At 37.5% G+C, this 18,783-nt stretch overlaps 1 protein-coding gene across 12 annotated transcripts in view; it reads right to left on the bottom strand.

Moving 5' to 3' along the window:
* JADE3 (jade family PHD finger 3) overlaps positions 1-18,783 on the bottom strand; it is a 149,411-nt gene that overhangs the window by 34,414 nt on the left and 96,214 nt on the right. The gene's annotated exons all lie outside the window — the stretch shown is intronic.

Below are 18,783 nucleotides of genomic sequence, written 5' to 3'. Positions count from 1 at the left end.
ACAGTATGGTACTGGCACAAAAACAGAAATATAGATCAATGGAACAGTATAGAAAGCCCAGAGATACACCCACGCATCTATGGTCACCTTATCTTTGATAAAGGAGGCAAAAATATACAGTGGAGAAAAGACAGCCTCTTCAATAAGTGGTGCTGGGAAAACTGGACAGCTACAGGTAAAAGAATGAAATTAGAACACTCCCTAATACCATACACAAAAATAAACTCAAAATGGATTAAAGACCTAAATGTAAGGCCAGACACTATCAAACTCTTAGAGGAAAACATAGGCAGAACACTCTATGACATAAATCACAGCAAGATCCTTTTTGACCCACCTCCTAGAGAAATGGAAATAAAAGCAAAAATAAACAAATGGGACCTAGTGAAACTTCAAAGCTTTTGCACAGCAAAGGAAACCATAAACAGGACGAAAAGACAACCCTCAGAATGGGAGAAAATATTTGCAAATGAAGCAACTGACAAAGGATTAATCTCCAAAACATACAAGCAGCTCATGCAGCTCAATATCAAAAGAAAACAAACAAGCCAATCCAAAAATGGGCAGAAGATCTAACTAGACATTTCTCCAAAGAAGATATACAGATTGCCAACAAACACATGAAAGAATGCTCAACATCACTAATCATTAGAGAAATGCAAATCAAAACTCCAATGAGATATCATCTCACACTGGTCAGAACGGCCATCATCAAAAAATCTACAAACAATAAATGCTGGAGAGGGTGTAAAGAAAAGGGAACCCTCTTGCACTGCTGGTGGGAATGTGAATTGGTACAGCCACTATGGAGAACAGTATGGAGGTTCCTTAAAAAACTACAAATAGAACTACCATACGACTCAGCAATCCCACTACTGGGCATATACCCTGAGAAAACCATAATTCAAAAAGAATCATGTACCACAATGTTCATTGCAGCTCTATTTACAATAGCCAGGACATGGAAGCAACCTAAGTGTCCATCGACAGATGAATGGATAAAGAAGATGTGGCACATATATACAATGGAATATTACTCAGCCAGAAAAAGAAACGAAATTGAGCTATTTGTAATGAGGTGGATAGACCTAGAGTCTGTCATACAGAGTGAAGTAAGTCAGAAAGAGAAAGACAAATACCGTATGCTAACACATATATATGGAATCTAAAAAAAGAAAAAGAAAGAAAAAAGGTTCTGAAGAACCTAGGGGCAGGACAGGAATAAAGGTGCAGACGTAGAAAATGTACGTGAGGACATGGGGAGGGGGAAGGGTAAGCTGGGACGAAGTGAGAGAGTGGCATAGACTTATGTATACTACCAAATGTAAAACAGATAGCTAGTAGGAAGTAGCCGTATAGCACAGGGAGATCAGCTCAGTGCTTTGTGACCCCCTAGAGGGGTGGGATAGGGAGGGTGGAAGGGAGATTCAAGAGGGAGGAGATATGGGGATATATGTATTTGTATAGCTGATTCACTTTGTTATAAAACAGAAACTAACACAGCATTGTAAAGCAATTATACTCCAATAAAGATGTTAAAAAATTATAATAAAAAAGAGAGAAAGGGACTTCCCTGTTGGCGCAGTGGTTAAGAATCCGCCTGCCAATGCAGGGGACACGGGTTCGAGCCCTGGTCTGGGAAGATCCCACATGCCGTGGAGCAACTAAGCCCGTGCGCCACATCTACTGTGCCTGCCTCTAGAGCCTGCGAGCCACAACTACTGATTCTGTGTGCCACAGCTACTGAAGCCCGCGCGCCTAGAGCCTGTGGTCCGCAACAAAGAGAAGCCACCACAATTAGAAGCCCGCGCACCACAGTGAAGAGTTGCTCTAGCTCACTGCAACTAGAGAAAGCCCACGCGCAGCAGTGAAGACCCAACGCAGCCAAAAATAAATAAATAAATAAATAAATAAAAAATAAAAAAGAGAGAAAGAAATAGATATATGTGTCATCATAAAATGATGAAAATTGTTTCTCTGGAAGGCTTCTGGAGCTTCTAGAGTTACTATGTATGTACAAGGATTCATAAACATAAATGTATTCATAAGAATACACATAAATATATACAGAGGCATAGTCCACCCTGTAATTTTAGATTGAATATTTCCTCCTAAGCATTCTTCCAAAAGCTTATGATTCCAAATAATGCATGTGGAATAAAGTTAATAACTACACACATTTGCATATTTTAATTTTTCTACCATATGGAGTTTTAAAAAGCCAACAACAACAAAGTATTTGAGGAAAAAAGTGGAACTCTAAATATTAACTGAAGCTAAAAATTTGGGAACTGCTATCAGAGGCCTGCTTCCAACTGAAATGAACCCAACCGAAAAGGACAAGACATGCATATGAATTCTCCAGAGACTATGAGACTAAATATGCTGCACTTTTTGGTGCATGGCTTATGAGGTAATTATAGAATATCTAAGTTTTTTCAAGATTTATCTTTTTCTAAAAGGAAGAATATTTTGCTTATTCATCTTAATTGCCTCAAATTCTATGTGGAACAAGGCAGACTATAAATGTTCTTGATTTAAACTAATATATTTATTAAGCTTCTGGAAGAAAACAAAGGGGAATATCTTTATAACCTCGGGATAGACAAAGATTTTTTAAATAAGACACAAAAGCCATTAACCTCCAAGACTGAAAAACGTGTTTATCAACAATGTATAATAAACTTTTACAAATCAATTAGAAAACAACAGAGAAGTCAATTAAAAACTGGGCAAAAAACCTGCATAGACACTTCACAAATAAGGCTATCCAGATGGCGGTTCTCGACCTCATGAGTTAACATGGAAATGCAAACTGAAATCATAATCACCATTACCTGCCAGAATGGCTAAACTTGAAAAGACTGATCAAAAATTGAAGATACTAAGTGCTTGTAAAGAAATGGAGCAAATCGACCACTGCTGCTGGGAGTGTGAATTGGTACAATCATTTTGGCAAACTATTTGGCAGCAGATATTATGGCTGAACATATGCATACCTTATGACCTAGCAAAGCCACTCCTAGGAATATACTTAACAAAAAAGTACACATATGTATCCTAAAAGATGTATAAAAATGTCCATATTAGGATTTTTCATAATAGCTGAAAACTGAAAGCAACCCAAATATCTATCAAAAGCAGAATGGATAAATAAAATGTGGTATATCACACAATGGAATATGACACAGAAGTGAAACTTAATGAAATGCTCCATGTAATAGCATGGATGAATCTCACAACCATAATGATGAACAAAACAATCCAGTCTCAGTATGAAGGTTAAAAACTGGCAAAACTGTCACCTATGGTGAAGGAAGTCAGTGGGGAGGAGCAGAAGGAGGGCTTCTGGGGTGCTGGTAATGTTCTCTTTCTTGATCTGGGTGCCAGTTAAGCAAGTGTATTTAATTCATGAAAACTGAGTTATACATTAGTTATCTTTCTGTGTGTATATTATATTTCAATGCAAAATTTATAACAATGATGATGTTATCTCACTCATCTTTCATATGTATCTTGAACTAAAGGTCTGAATCTAAGGACTGAGCCTACGACAATAAAAAAAATTATAGGCCGAAACAGTAATACCAAAGGCAAGGAAATGCATGGGTAAAGGGTGGTTAATACACACTCACAAGGAGAAATTCTTATAACGATAGAGGGAAGGTCTATGAGAATAAATGAAAAAATATTCCTTTGGGGTTTTGTAAAATGCAGCTTTAACATCTTCAAGTACACATAACATTGCTATAGCTGGACGAAATCCCAGGATCATCCCTCAGTGATTTTCTTCTCTGGCCACTATACACTTGGTAGAGGGACACTCTTTGAACTGTCACCAGACCACTGAACAAATCAGCAAAAGCTCACAAGCCTAGAGATATGAGCAATTTTGTTAGAGTAATGTAGTAAGTGCAGTTTTCAATTTGGATGCTTGAGTGTAAACGAATGCTGTAGTAACTTTCTGGATGACTGATTTTGGTGAAAGGACCCACAACCACACCTGCTTAGCCTCATAGAAAGAAAGCCTATCCACCTGCTCCTCAGGGTAGGTCAGCTACCTCTAGCCCATGTGAACACTCCTGTTGACACTGAGGAGGCAAAAAAAAGAAGCTGCAACCACTCTAAGCCAACCTACAGCCTCTTCCAGTGTCTTATGCACAGTGAGTCCTCAGTGTGTCTTCAGTTGATCTAAATATTTAACAGGTAGAGACTATGCTTCATTTCCTAATGAGTGGATCAGAATCATCTGTGAATAGCACAGAAATTGCACAAATACCACAACATCATGGATTTTTTTAAAGGCTTGAAATAAGTGCCTTAAAAGCTAACTAAACAGGAGGCCCTTATAATAATATCTCTAGGAGTAGTTTCCCAAGATGCCCCTTGTTAATCTTGCCACTCTGCTTCTCTACAAGACTCCATGCCTCATTTATGAAACAAAAGACAATTACAACCTCTGTGACAGATGGTATTTTAAAAATTCCACACGCTCTTCTACAATGTGACTCTCCCACTGCCCCATCAAGTGGTGAAGTCTATTTCTCCTCCTTTTGAATCAGGAAGGGCATGTGACTGTTTCCACCAATAGGATACAGCAGAAGTGACGCTATGAGAATTGCAAGGCTGAGTCATAAAAGGGAAAACAGCTTCATCTTTTTGCTGGAACATGTGCATGTGGACCCCTGTGTCTGAGGCCTGTAGAGAGTCTGCCTATGCTGAGGTTGTCATGCTATGAGGAAGCCAAACCAAATGGAGAGGCCATGTGCAATCTTTATGTCATCCCAGCCAGGTGGCAGACATGTTAGTGAAAGCCTTTAGATGATTCCAGCCCCCAGCCGCTGAGTCACCCCCAAACTTCCAAGTCTTCCCAGATGAGGCCCTAGACATAGTAGAACAGAGACTAGCCATCCCCACTGTGCCCTGTCTGAATTCCTGACCCACAGAACCTATAAGTATAAAAACATGGTTGCTTGGTGCCAAGTTTGGGGGCAACAGTAACTGGAAAAACAATTTATACAGCAATAGTAACTGGAAAAGCTACCAAAAGACTGCTTTAAACTTTAAATAAGATAAATGTGTGTATAAAAGTGCTCTTTATTGATTCTCATAATTGAAAGCAAAATGGTAGACTGCTGCTGCCTAAAATGGAATGGGAAAGGAGGTGTGTGAAGAGTGGGGCAAGGAGAGTGGGGGAGGTGAGAGAAGCATGATGATAAAATACAGCAGTGGGAGGCAGGCTTGTGCTCCCATTTATCATTAGGGGCCATTCTTCCTTTGACTTACTATATGAAATCTGATATATTTTGAAAAGTAGAACCAAGGGGATCTCCTTTGATACTGAATGTGGGGTATGAGGCAATGAAGAATCAAAGATGACTCTAGGAATTTTGGCCTGAAAGACTGAACAGGAAGAATGAATCTGCTATTAGTTAAACGTAGAAAATTACAGGTGGAACTAGTTTGGGAAGAACATCACTAGTTCAGTTTGGGACACTTTAAGTCTGAGATGTCTATTGGACATCCAAGTGGAAACATTGCATTGGTGGTTAAATATTTGAGTCGGGAGTTTAGTGAAGACAGTACTGCTCTCCATAACCCAGTTAGTCCAACATTTACATTCCAAGGAGAACTAGGCCTCTCTGGATACCTAATCATCCTCTCTTCCAGTATCACTAATGACTCAGAAGTATATGATAATATATTGTTAAGTGAGAAAAGCAAGTTACAGAATGTTCCCATTTATTTGTACATACATATGTACATGTTGTATAAGCATATATATTATACAGTTAATATTTGTATTCTGATTATTTTTGTTTTTACAGTAAGTCAATAATTCATCTACAATTTAAAAATCATATACACATACATGATAAATATAACATTAACCACTTATGTGTAATATAACTTATAATGCATGCTTCCTTTTAACCAAACATGAAGCGTTGCTTTCCTTCCATTGGAACTTTACTGTGAAAGAAACTGATTTAAATATACAAATGAACACAAAACGAAACAAAACAAAAACTATCTGAAACTTGTTTATCATTGATGAGCATCAAAATCATCCACGGTCTACCTAAAAAACATGAAATGGGGCTAACATCATCTTTATTTGTTGAACTTACTTCAAAAAATTCCTTGTGGTAATGAAAAGGCTTATTTAAACAGCTGTAACTTACAGCGCAAGCTGGCTCCATTTCAGAATTCTCTGTACCCCTCCCCTCAATCACCACGTATATGCACTACACTACCCTAAACTAAGGGACAAGAGAATAGCAGAAAGGATAATGGAACAGAGAGGAAAACCTAACCTGAAAGCTGGAACAAAAACTCTAAAAGGATTTGCTCCACCTACTCTGTTGTATCTTTTTTCACCCCTTTTCAGTTTTAGCACCCAAGAATCAGGTCAATTAATTTATATACATCCAAAATTACTTCTGTAAGTTCATTAGGAAATAAAATTCTGAAGCATTTTGACAATCTTGTGAATTAGGTAATAAATAAAAAGCAAGTGCTTAGTTTTACTAGTATTTACATTTCTCTAGCTGAATGATTAATCCGTCTGTAGGCAATAAGACAAGTAACTCAAATACAAACATTACAAATATTACTATTGTGATGGATTGAAGATAGTCATAAATCCTTTGATAGTCCTTCTGTTGAGAGGTAGGGCCTATTTCCCTCCCCTTCAGTCTGGGAGCTCTCTGCAACTGCTCTAATAAAATATGGTGGAAGTAATACTGTGACATTTTCTGAGCACAGGCCTTAAGACTGGCACCTTCCACTTCTTTTTTTTTTTAACCAAAATTATAATTATTATAATTGCGGGATTATCACATATAAATTCATTTATATTTACTGTAGAAGAAACTGCACATTTTCAAGACTGCTTTGAATTCAGCTAAATTTGGTAACAAAATGTTGTTACCTAAAATGAGTGTCAATATTCCTTTGATCTCAACTACAGGGTCAAGTAATCCCCTAGGGAAAACAGACTGAAGTTCAATGCTTACACATAAAAAATTCAGGGGATTTGGGCTTTGAAGAGTATGAGGTTTTTGTTGTCTTGACTAGTGCTTCTAGATTTTTAGTAAGACTTTTCCATTCTCTACTTTCTCTTTATGTTTGATATACAATCTAATGCTTGTGAGTATTTTCAAAGCTTTGGTAGTTTTAAATTTCTTGTAAATCTGATAATCAAACTTCATTTACATTGATTTCTTAGAAAAAAAATTCTATCCAGGTTCAAGCACAACAGTAAAAATGAGCTAGTAACAGTCTTTTTTGCCATAATATTGGACTTTGCATATTATTTTAAAATTATATAGCTTCCAAAAAGAATGGCACCCTTATTCCCTCCTTTGCTCCCAAAAGAAGTTAGCTAAACATCTAGATTTTCATAAATTGCAAAAAATGAGGCACAGAAGCTAATTATGCTTAAAAAACAGTATGTAAATAATTTATCTGGCTTATACCAACATTTTCATATTCTGGATCTGACAGTTTTGTGTAAGCAGTAAAGTTAGTGTTGTCTCCTCCTGATGAATGTAGAATTAAAAAAAATTTTTTTAAATGTCATTTATTTAAAAAACTGTCATCTATTAAGTAGACTAAAAATGAGAGGTAGGGTGGGAAGGAAAAGCAGGAGTTGAGGAAACAAGTGTCTAGGCTGACTCTCAGTTTCCTTTTTGATAATTTTTAAAAAACACGGAATTCCTTCTCTACTTTGTGTTGCCTGAGAACCACTATGGTTTGGTAAAGTCTATAACAGTAATTACATTTAATCACCACGAGTACATTTGTTTTAAGCCTATAAATACTATGTTAGTAACGCTAAACTATCTCCATTGGCTTATTTGTAAAAAGAAAAATATATATTTATATTCTTACAAGGTTAACACTGAGGGCTGAGGAAAGGGAATGAGAAGCAGTGTTTAATCACAGTTTCTCTGGACTCAATAACCAGACTGGGGTCTTGCTCAAGCCACCTGGTCAAGCAGTGTCTGAGGAAGAGTCATAGGAGGCAGAGATGATGAAATGGCCACTGCTGGAGTGGCACCTTCCACTTCTCATCGCTTAGAAAACTCACTCTTGGAGCCCAGAGCTGCCAGGTAAGAAGTCAGAGTATCGTGACCATGTGGATAGGTCCTAAGACTAAATGGGAATCTGGGTAGTACAGGTCATAGCATCAACTACAGGGTTACAGTGGTGAATAAAAGCAGTAAGGTTCTGGGACTTCCCTGGTGGCACAGCAGTTAAGACTCTGAGCTCCCAATGCAAGGGGCCTGGGTTCGATTCACGGTCAGGAAACTAGATCCCACATGCATGCCGCAAGTAAGAGTTCACATGCCACAACTAAGGAGCCAGTGAGCTGCAACTAAAGGAGCCTGCAAGCCGCAACTAAGGAGCCCACCTGTCACAACTAAGGAGCCCACATGCCGCAACCAAGGAGCCCACCGGCCAGAACTAAGACCAGGGGCAACCAAAATAAATTAATAAATCAATAATCAGTAAGGTTCCTCTGAGACTGAACCAGGAAGAAAGAGAAAATATAAACAGACCAATCACAAGCACTGAAATTGAGACTGTGATTAAAAATCTTCCAACAAACAAAAGCCCAGGACCAGATGGATTCACAGGCGAATTCTGTCAAACATTTAGAGAAGACCTAACACCTATCCTTCTCAAACTCTTCCAAAATATAGCAGAGGGAGGAACACTCCCAAACTCATTCTACGAGGCCACCATCACCCTGATACCAAAACCAGACAAAGATGTCACAAAGAAAGAAAACTACAGGCCAATATCACTGATGAACAGAGATGCAAAAATCCTCAACAAAATACTAGAAAACAGAATGCAACAGCACATTAAAAGGATCATATATCATGGTCAAGTGGCGTTTATCCCAGGAATGCAAGGATTCTTCAATATATGCAAATCAATCAATGTGATACACCATATTAACAAATCAAAGGGTAAAAACCACATGATCACCTCAACAGATGCAGGAAAAGCTTTTGACAAAATTCAACACCCATTTATGATAAAACCCCTCCAGAAAGTAGGCATAGAGAGAACTTACCTCAACATAATAAAGGCCATATATGACAAACCCACAGCCAACATCGTTCTCAATGGTGAAAAATTGAAACCATTTCCACTAAGATCAGGAACAAGACAAGGTACCCACTCTCACCACTATTATTCAACATAGTTTTGGAAGTTTTAGCCACAGCCATCAGAGAAGAAAAAGAAATAAAAGGAACCCAAATCAGAAAAGAAGAAGTAAAGCTGTCACTGTTTGCAGATGACATGATACTATACATAGAGAATCCTAAAGACTCTACCAGAAAACTACTAGAGTTAATCATTGAATGTGATAAAGTTGCACGATACAAAATTAATGCACAGAAATCTCTCACATTCCTATACACTAATGATGAAAAATCTGAGAAAGAAATTAAGGAAACACTCCCATTTACCACTGCAACAAAAAGAATAAATCTACCTAAGGAGACAAAAGACCTGTATGCAGAAAACTATAAGACACGGATGAAAGAAATTAAAGATGATACAAACAGATGGAGAGATATGCCATGTTCTTAGACTGGAAGAATCAACACTGTGAAAGTGACTATACCACCCAAAGCAATCTACAGATTCAATGCAATCCCTATCAAACTACCACTGGCATTTTTCACAGAACTAGAACAAAAAATTTCACAATTTTGTATGGAAACACAAAAGACCCCGAACAGCCAAAGCAATCCTGAGAAAGAAAAGCAGAACTAGAGGAATGAGGCTCCCAGACTTCAGACTACACTACAAAGCTACAGTAATCAAGACAGTATGGTACTGGCACAAAAACAGAAATATAGATCAACGGAACAGGATACAAAGCCCAGAGATAAACCCATGCACATATGGTCACCTTATCTTTGATAAAGGAGGCAAGAATATACAATGGAGAAAAGACAGCCTCTTTAATAAGTGGTGCTGGGAAAACTGGACAGCTACAGGTAAAAGAATGAAATTCGAACACTCCCTAACACCATACACAAAAATAAACTCAAAATGGATTAAAGACCTAAATGTAAGGCCAGACACTATAAAACTCTTAAGAGGAAAACACAGGCAGAACACTCTATGACATAAATCACAGCAAGATCCTTTTTGACCCACCTGCTAGAGAAATGGAAACAAAAATAAAGTGGGACCTAATGAAACTTTAAAGCTTTTGCACAGCAAAGGAAACCATAAACAAGATGAGAAGACAACCCTCAGAATGGGAGAAAATATGCAAATGAAGCAACTGACAAAGGATTAATCTCCAAAATATACAAACAGCTCATGCAGCTCAATGTCAAAAAAACAAACAAACAAGCCAATCCAAAAATGGGCAGAACACCTAAATAGACATTTCTCCAAAGAAGATAGACAGATTGCCAACAAACACATGAAAGGATGCTCAACATCACTAATCATTAGAGAAATGAAATAAAAACTCCAGTGAGGTGTCACCTCACACCAGTCAGAATGGCCATCATCAAAACATCTACAAACAATAAATGCTGGAGAGGGTGTGGAGAAAAGGGAACCCTCTTGCACTGTTGGTGGGAATGTAAATGGATACAGCCATTATGGAGAACTGTATGGAGGTTCCTTAAAAAATAGAACTGCCATATGACCCAGCAATCCCACTACTGGGCATATACCCTGAGAAAAACATAATTCATAAAGAGTCATGTACCACAATGTTCATTGCAGCTATTTACAATAGCCAAGACATGGAAGCAACCTAAGTGTCCATCAACAGATGAATGGATAAAGAAGATGTGGCACATATATACAATGGCATATTACTCAGCCATAAAAGGAAATGAAATTGAGTTATTTGTAGTGAGGTGGATGGACCTAGAGTCTGTCATACAGAGTGAAGTAAGTCAGAAAGAGAAAAACAAATACCATATACTAACACATATATGGAATCTAAGAAAAGAAATATGGTTCTGAAGAATGTAGGGGCAGGACAGGAATAAAGACGCAGATGTAGAGAATGGACTTGAGCACACGGGAAGGGAGAAGGGTAAGCTGGGATGAAGTGAGAGAGTGGCATTGACATATATACACTACTAAATGTAAAACAGATAGCTAGTGGGAAGCAGCTGCATCGCACAGGGAAATCAGCTCGGTGCTTTGTGACCACCTAGAGGGGTGGGATAGGGAGGGTGGGAGGGAGACACAAGAGGGAGGGGGATATGGGGATATATGTATATGTATAGCTGATTCACTTTTTTATACAGCAGAGACTAACACACCAGTGTTAAAGCAATTATACTCCAATAAAAATGTTAAAAAAGAAATCAGTAAGGTTCTTGTGCTCATGTAGCTTTGAGTTCGTAATACCACTACCAAGGAGTAACACAGAAATGCTATTGTGTTCACCAAACCCTGTTTCTTTTTCCATCTAGGCACATAGCAAGACTGCATTCCCCAGTATCCTTTGCAGTTAGGTGGGCCATGTGAATGAGTTCTGGCTAATGGCGTATGTGTGGATAATCCACTTCAAAGTCTAGCCCCCCTCCAAATCTACCTGCATAACCCTCCATACTGCCTTTTCTTTTCCTGCAGACTGGATTTAGAAGTTTGGGGGTGGAAAAGGGAGTGGGAAAAGACCTGGCAGACAGAGGAGTCACTCATAAAAAGAGCCTGAGTCCCTGAATGCCTATGTCAGGCAGAGATGACTCACATCCCAAACCCACACTGGATGGAGACATGTGCAAAAAATAAAACCTTCATTGTGTTAAGATGCTGAGACTTTCGGAGATGTTTGTTATAGCAGTTGGCCTATCCTGACTAATACATACATAACGGTAAAAAATTATTTCCCAATATTTTCATGTATGTTTCCACTTAAGTAACTATTTTGTTGCATTAGATTCATTCTTAAATTTCTCTAACAGATTTATATCTTAGAATATTTTCTCCAGAGCTATCCATCAGTAGAAAATAACTAACCAATGAGGTTTTAATTTTACTAAAACTAACACGGAGGAGTCAACCCAAAATAATATATTAAAAGATTTTTGTTTTTACATTCTGATACTTTTCATATGCTATTGTGAACTGCTATAACACTCTTTATTAAAAATATTTAGCACAGGTTTCCCTGGTGGCACAGTGGTTAAGAAGCCACCTGCCAATGCAGGGGACATGGATTTGAGCCCTGGTCCAGGAATATCCCACATGCCATGGAGCAACTAAGCCTGTGCGCCACAACTACTGAGTCTGCACTCTAGAGCCCACGAGCAACTACTACGCTCCTGCGCCACAACTACTGAAGCCCATATGCCTAGAGCCCATGCTCCGCAACAAGAGAAGCCACCACAATGAGAAGCCTGCGCACCGCAATGAAGAGTAGCCCCTGATTGCCTCAACTAGAGAAAACCCGTGTGCAGCAACAAAGACCCAATGCAGCCAAAAATAAAATAAATTAAAAAAAATTTATCACAAAATCAAGGAATGTCATCATGCTTTTAATGCACACTGACAATTTTTTAAATTTGGAAGGCAGGAAGAATTTTTACAATTGAATAATTATTAGTGAACATTTATTTTTATATGAAGGTAATACACTATCGTTATTTTAAATCTAAAAGCAATCACTGCAAAGGTTTGCTATGAAACATTTACATTTGTTTAGATTTGGCAGTTATGTCAGAAGAAAATACTTTTATTTGTGGCTTTTGAGAATAAAGCTACATCTTTTAATTTCAAAAACTATCTAAGTATACTCTCAATAGTGTAAATAACCAAACTTTTACCAGGCACCTCCTTAACTTCTACAGAATTTGTAACCTATGAAAAAAACCCAACAAAGACATAAAAAAGAAACACTAACATAAAAAGTTGTAAAATTAACCAATAAAAAAGGAACATATATGGTATTTTCCCATATAGTGGGAAAAAGTAACGTATTTGGACAGAGTGAAGCATAAAGTAGAGAAATTAGCATCTCAGTTCAAAGTAGGAAAAACTTTTGAAAAGTCACCTTGGTAGATTTGTGAAAAGGGACTTAAAAAGATGGAACTGGGATTTCTTGGTGATTCAAGAACTGTGTTTTCTTTCATAGCAGCCTGGTGGAACCAAGGTGGGTAAGGTTGGGATATAGTGTCCATTGCTTTCAAAACGGAAGCTGCTCAACAGATGGAGCTGGGGTACATGGATATCCGCAAGCAAAAGAATGAAGTTAGACCCCTAACATCTCATGCTATACACAAAAATTAACAAATGTATCAAAGACCCAAATGTAAGAGTTTTATAAAACTACAGAATTCTTAGGAGAAAACATAGGTATAAAACTACATGATCTTGGTTTAGGCAATGATTTCTTAGATATGACACCAAAAGGACAAGCAACCAAAAGAAAAAAAATAGATAAACTGAACTTCATCAAAATTAAAACTTTTGTGTCTCAAAGGACACCATCAATGAAGTGAAAAGACAACCCACAGAAAGGGAGAAATGATTTGCAAATCATATATCTGATAAAAAAACCTGTATCTAGGGACCTCCCTGGTGGTCCAGTGGTTAAGACTCCACACTCCCAATGCAGGGGGCCTGGGTTTGATCCATGGTCAGGGAACTAGATCCCACATGCTGCCACTAAGAGCCTGCACACTGCAACTAAATGATCCCACATGCCACAGCTAAAGATCCTGAATGGGGCAATGAAAATCCCGTGTGCCGCAACTAAGATCCGGTGCAGCCAAATAAATAAATAAATATTTTTTAAAAACCCTAGACTATGTAAAGAACTTTTACAATTCAACAATAAAAAGACAAATAGCCCAATTTTTCTAATGACCAAAAGATGTGAATAATTTCTCCAAAGAAGAGATATATATAGGAGGTATGCATCGAAGCACCAAGTAAAAATGGGATATTCTAGAACTGCTGGTCAGGGGACTTTGTCACCCTTTTCACTAAAGGGTTAGATTTTCAGCAGCCAAAGGCAGCCATTCCAAAGTGAATGTGATAGAACATAAAGAGGTGAACTGAGATGATTCACTTTGCAGTTTGAACAGTAGTGTTTCACAGGAAGGGAAAAAAGATCAACCTTGTATTTTTCTGACCACATAAAGGCTTCTTCTCTTTGTAATAAAGTAGAAAAGCTCTCTTCCAAAAAGAATATACAACTGGCTAATAAGCACATGAAGAAAAGATGCTCAACATCATTAGCTATCAAGCAAATGCAAATCAAAACCACAATGAGATATACTTCATACCTACTAGGATGGCCACAATAAAAAATACAGACAATAACAAGTGTTGGTTAGGATGTGGAGAAAATGGAATCCTCATACAATGCTGGTAGGAATGTACAGTTGATCTTTGAACAAGACAGGGGTAATGGGCACTGACACTTCATGCAGTCAAAAATTCACACATAATTTACAGTTGGCCCTCCACATCCGTGGTTCTGGATCTGTGGATTCAACCACCCACAGACTGTGTAGTACTGTAGTATTTACTACTGAAAAAAAACCACGTATAAGTGGACCCGCACAGTTCAAACTCATGTGGTTCAAGGGTCAACTATAATATCTTTTGGTTGTTTGCTAATTTTCTTTCCTAACACCCACCTGCTTTCCTCTTTCCTTCCTTCATCCTATTCTCCTTACAATAGTAAACGTATATTGAAAACCTACTATTTGACGGTAAGGGTTCTGCTCTTGGGTAGCTTATAGTCACATTTGTTGTCTTTCTTCCTTTTCTCTTCTAATCACATACTGTTGTGCCTTCATGTGCCCACTACCACATTTTATTACCATCTATACACTCCTTTATTTGTGATGATTGTTTATATATTTAAATATATATTTATAATTACATACATGGATGATACTTTTATTAACATTATTGAGGTATAAATTACATATTAAGCTGCAGATATTTAAAATGTACAAATTAACAAGTTCCAACACACATATAAATTTGTGCAACCAGTACTACAACCAAGATAATAAATATATCCATCACCTCTAAAAGTTTCCTTGTATCCTCCTGCTCCACTGGCCACTTCCAAAAAAACCACTGATCTGCTGTCACTAAAGCAGGTAGTCCTCGCTTTGCACAGTGGTGCTGTACTGTAAAAATGACTGTGCAAACTGAAACTGTGAAAAGCAATCTTAATAATCAACGGGGAAAACTGTGATTGTTCAGTGACCTTTAAAATTTTTGTCAAAGCATTTTACTCTCTTACTGTTGGCTATGACTATATAGGGAAATAAAAATAGTAAAACCAATATGTATTTAATACACTATAATTTGAAACACTGAGAATTTAAACTCTTTTATCTCTTTGTAAAAACTTATCAAGAGTACAGTGCTTGACTCCTTCTTTTAATTACAAAATTTATGACACAGAGCAAGCACCTTTTCTATGTCTTGGCAAGTTGTCATACTCCTTTATGAACTTGGATCAGTTTCCAACATTTGTCCTTTGACTGTTGAAAAATTTTCTGAGAGTTCCATTAATGTGCAGTTTTTTTCTGGCATCATTTTCTCTGGGGCATCTTCATTCTTTTCATCACAATCACTTTCTTTATGTCCATAAGTTTGCCTTCATTAAGTTCCTCTAGCTGCATATCTAGTTCCTCTCAAACTGCAACAGTGTATCCACATTCCCATGGTCAACTATTTATTCTATAACTACATTTAGTTTGATTCAAATTTCTCTTCCAGTATCATCACTTTTTATTTCTTTAAATGTTTGGAAGAATTTTCCAGTGAAAGCATCTGGGCCTGGAGGTATTTTTAGGGAGAGTTTTTAATTACAAATTCAATTTCATTAATAGTTATGGGGCTCTTCAAATGATTATTTCACACTGGGTAAGTTGTGGTAATTTGTTCAGGTAACCCTCAGGAAGGCAGGAAAAAGAAACGAGAGAAATAAAAAACAGAGAACACACACATACACACATAATAAAATAAAATGGCAGACTTAAGCCCTAACATATCAATAATTACATTAAGTGTAAATGGTCTAAACCCATTAAAAGTCAGAGGTTGGCAGAATGGATTAAAAAACATGATCCAAATATATGCTGTCTACCAAAAACACACTTAAAATATAAGCATATAAGTAGGTCAAAAGTAAAATAATGGAGAAAGATATACAGTGCAAACGTTACTCAAAAGAAAGCAAGAGTGACAACATTAATATCAGATTAAGTAGCCTTCATAGCAAAGAAAATTACCAGAGATGGGGAGGAATATTACATAATGAAGAAACGATCAATCCACCAATAAAACATAGCAACAGTAAATGTATGTGCACCAAACAACAGGGCTGCAAAATATCTGAAACAAAAACTGATTGAACTGAAAGGAGAAAAACACAATTCTGCGATTATAGCTGGAGACTTCAACCTCTGTCAGTAAGTGATAGAACAGACAGAAAATCACCCAGGATATAGAAGAACTCAACACCATCAACTAACAGGATTGAACTGACATTTATAGAGTGTTCCACTCAGCAGCAGCAGCACAGGCATTGTTTTCAAGCACCCACAGAACATGTACCATGATAGACTGTATCCTGGGTCATAAAATAAACCTCAACAAATTGAAACAAATTGGAATTATACAGAGTGTTCTCTAATACAATGGAATCAAAACTAGAAATCAGTAATAGAGAGATAAGAAAATATCCAAATAAAGTATAATAGAGAGATAAGAAAATATCCAAATAAAGTAAAAACCACACTTTTAAATAAAAGAAGTCCCAAGGGAAAAAAAGAAGGTGAAAGAAGTCTCAAAGGAAAAAATACACTAAAGTGAATGAAATGAAAATACAACACACCAAAATGTGTGGGACATAGCTAAAGCAGTGATGAGAGGGAAATTTTTAACACTAAATGCTCATATTGGAAAGAAGAAATGTCTCAAATCAATAAGCTAAGCTCCCAATTCAAGAAACTATAAGAAGAGCAAAATAAATCCAAAGCAACTAAAATAATTGAAGTAATAGAGATAAGAGCAGAAATAAATTAAAAACAGAAAAGATAATGAAACAAAAAGATGGCTTTGTGAAATGGTCAGTAAAAATGACCAACCTATAGCAAGTAAAAAAGGAGATAAAAATTGCCAATATCAGGTATGAAAGGGGGGATACTATTGTTTCATTTGCTTTAAGTGTACTCATAATTGCTCACTGAAGCATTTTTATGATGGCTGCTTTTAAGTCTTTGTTAGATAATTCTAATATCTGTCACCTTGGTACTGGCATCTACTGATTATCTTTGTTCAAGTTGAGATCTTCCTAGTTTTTGATATGAGTGATTTTTTTCCCTGGAGACTGGACATTTTGGGGATTATGCTATGAGACTCTGGATCTTCTTTAAAACTTTTGTTTTGACTGGCTTCCTCTGACACTGCTCTGGATGGAGATCAGGTTGGGGGTGGATATCACCTCATCACTGCCAGGTGATTGTATATGTCCTGGTTCACCATTTGGCCTGTATTGACATCCGGGGCAGGGACTCTTTGTTACTACTGGGTGAGGCTGAGAGTTCTGGCTTCCTATTAGGCCTCCACTGATACCTCCTTTGCTGGGATTGATAAGAGCACCTTACTACTGCTCCCTATGTGGCCTCCACTGATACCACGGGGTGGGGGGAGCAGGTGTCCTCATTACCTCTAAGGAGTGGTGAAAGTCTCCTCTGATAGTATGATAGATGGGAGGGAGAGGGATGCATCGTTAATGCTGGTTTAAGGTGGAAGTCTAGGCTCCCCAGTTACTGCAACAGTATATAAAAATACTGACAATAAGGACATGAAAATGCCTGACTCCTATGTACATTCATGATGCTGTTGTGATTTCTAGGAGGATGGTGGCAATGATGATGAACTAGTAAGGGTCCATAAGTGTACTGAGCAAGACTGTGAAGTTTTCCTTAACAGAACATAGACAGTCTCTCTGTGGGTGGGACAGCCTGGGCTTGGGATTTTAGAAGTGATTTGACAAGCATTTCTGGAATATGACTAAGACCTAAGAACCTGCTGCTAGGGGCTGAGAATTCAAGAATGTGGTCTCTGACCTTTAAGAACCTAATATGTACTAGAAATAGATAGCTATACAATGAGATGTACCATTTCTCATAGTAACCAGCAGGTCCTACCAGCCCCTTTATCTGATTCTATTCCTTCCCTTTCCTTCCTTCCCTCACTCACTCAAACTTATACCAAGCATTTTATTTCATGCTGGCCTTTGTGCAAAGCACTGGGAACACAAAGACCAGTAAGAAAAAGTGGCTTCCAAAACCAGTCATTACTCTTGAGGAGCTAAACTTACTACTTTCTCTGTCAGAAAAGTCCTCTCCTACTAAAACTTTCTTCTCAGGTCTTTGCAAGTGAAGGCTGTGTGCTTATGGTCAACCTAATTATTCCAGCTACCCCCTTTCATTTGGGTTTATGCATTTTACAAACTCTGTATGTTTTGGTGCTCTGTTTACAGACGCTATCACTATGAAGCCCCTATTAAAATGAAGCAACTTGTCATGGCGTTATATATTAATAGGGTTATTATGGGGTTATGTAATTAATGTTCTCCTTCTCTTCAAAGGCTAATTAATAAATGCTACTGATTATTGTGTCAGACTGGGAAATCTTGGTCTCCAAAACCTTATAATTTCAGACTGGACTTCAAACAGTTTTATCCTGTGAATAGGTACATATATTATCCCTAAATAAATGACCTTGACTTCAACT

The sequence above is a fragment of the Monodon monoceros genome, unplaced genomic scaffold (assembly GCF_005190385.1).
Source record: "Monodon monoceros isolate NGI ecotype Baffin Bay Population unplaced genomic scaffold, NGI_Narwhal_1 Super_Scaffold_22, whole genome shotgun sequence".
NCBI classification, from domain to species: domain Eukaryota; kingdom Metazoa; phylum Chordata; class Mammalia; order Artiodactyla; family Monodontidae; genus Monodon; species Monodon monoceros.
Note: the sequence above shows the minus strand (reverse complement) of the source record. Positions and strands in the feature narration are given on the sequence as shown.